This window comes from Limulus polyphemus, unplaced genomic scaffold (genome assembly GCF_000517525.1).
Source record: "Limulus polyphemus unplaced genomic scaffold, Limulus_polyphemus-2.1.2 Scaffold9808, whole genome shotgun sequence".
In the NCBI taxonomy this organism is placed as follows: domain Eukaryota; kingdom Metazoa; phylum Arthropoda; class Merostomata; order Xiphosura; family Limulidae; genus Limulus; species Limulus polyphemus.
This window is the reverse complement of record NW_013675418.1, coordinates 19692-21665: the sequence shown is the minus strand read 5'-3', so window position 1 is coordinate 21665 and position 1974 is coordinate 19692.

Below are 1974 nucleotides of genomic sequence, written 5' to 3'. Positions count from 1 at the left end.
AGTTTTACCAAGAAAATCCCAATATTTAGTTGTTAACGATACGTAAATCTATGCATATCGTGTATTCACTCACTTATTGGCTTTTACTGGGGAATAACCAAAGACAAAATACTTTCTTGTTTAATTGTTATTATATTTATGTTGTAATATAAGGTAAAGCTTTAACAACAAACTTTATGGAAATTGAGGCAATAGATAGCAAGGAGAAGTTTCACGTAAAAAAAAAAATAACAATAAAAACATAATGGCCAGTTTTTGTAAGAAGTTATCTCTACGATCCAAGAAAACCTGCAACAGTGGCAGCTCGAACAGCAAAATAAACAAGAAGAGAGATTACAGCAGTGGTTGGAGGAAAAAGAAAATAAACAAGGTCTTATTACAAGCTACAAACGTAAACAGTGTAGTGACATTCATTTAATAAATTCACACGACAAATTAATATTCTTTATTCACTAAAGTAAACTTTTGATTACTGAATAAATTCCACATTTATCCGTATTTATCAGAAACTGCTAGACATGGATTCATAACAATACTGTTCTATCGTTGGTTGGATTCCTTTGGATCATTAGTAAAAATAATGCCAAGTCTAGAGCACGTAACTATAAAAAATAATAATTTATTTCTTCATTAACGTTTGTTACAGCTAAGCTCACTTGTAAGTTGTGGCCCTAATTCTATAAATACAATTTTCAAGATAACTGTGCAATTTAATGTAGGCTTAACTTCAAATACAACGTTTCACTATGAATGACAAGCCGTGCGCATAACTTTGCTTTGAAGCTTCTCATTTACAATTAGCTCATTAACTCACTACTTCTTGTAATGATAATTACTCGTTTTCTGCTTAATTGACGAAGCTTCCAGATCATTACCTCACAATGAACTTTCTAGATATTGCATTAGTAGATCCCTCTAGTTAAAAATCTAAATCAAACTATTAAAAATAGCTTACAGTATGTAACACTAAAGTTGTTAACCTATTTAACCTCCAATAGCTGTTGTAATCTCTCTTGTTTATTTTGTTGTTCGAGCTGCCACTGCTGTTGTCTCTCTTTAAATCACTAGTGTAAGTACACATAATGTATCAACGTGTAAGCTTGATGGAATATAATTGACCGTCATACTCGCAGTAAATCACTAGTGTAAGTACACATAATGTATCAACGTGTAAGCTTGATGGAATATAATTGACCGTCATACTCGCAGTAAATCACTAGTGTAAGTACACATAATGTATCAACGTGTAAGCTTGATGGAATATAATTGACCGTCATACTCGCAGTAAATCACTACTGTAAGTACACATAATGTATCAACGTGTAAGCTTGATGGAATATAATTTTGTCATATATATATGGAGTTTGTGTCCTCCTAGCGGTTGATTACAGAACTATCTACAGTGGTGCTGCCTCTTTGTGTTTACCTTATATGTCTAAATGATAGGTCAGCTTTAACTTAATATATTGCTTCTGGAAATTTCTCACGTTTGGCCTTTATTAACACTGTTATCATAACGATTTTCATCCTCAAGAAATGAAATACAATTACCGAATGGAACAAGCTTTTAGAAATAGAAGAAACTTATTTCGACATGTTCATGTGTTCAGTCTCGCGTAATTTTCTGGCAAGAAAACAGAACAACACCTACATGACCTTTACATATCGAATTCAATTAAGAACACAGAAAGTTATTTAGCTTAAAGTGACCTTGGGAGGTGTTGAAATTAAGACAGCCGTTTGATTAAACAACATTCGACGATTCTTCTTTTTATGTAATAATCTGTTTTGTATAAAATTCTTGTTGATTTCATGGTCAGAACCTCTCATATGAAGAATAACTGCGTTGTTTGTATTGCCATATTTAATACCTTTTATATATTCAGAAACTAAATACTTCTGCCAACTTCACCTAAATAATCGTTCTCACAGGTTTGGCATGATAATATATATATATATAAACGCCTTAAAATC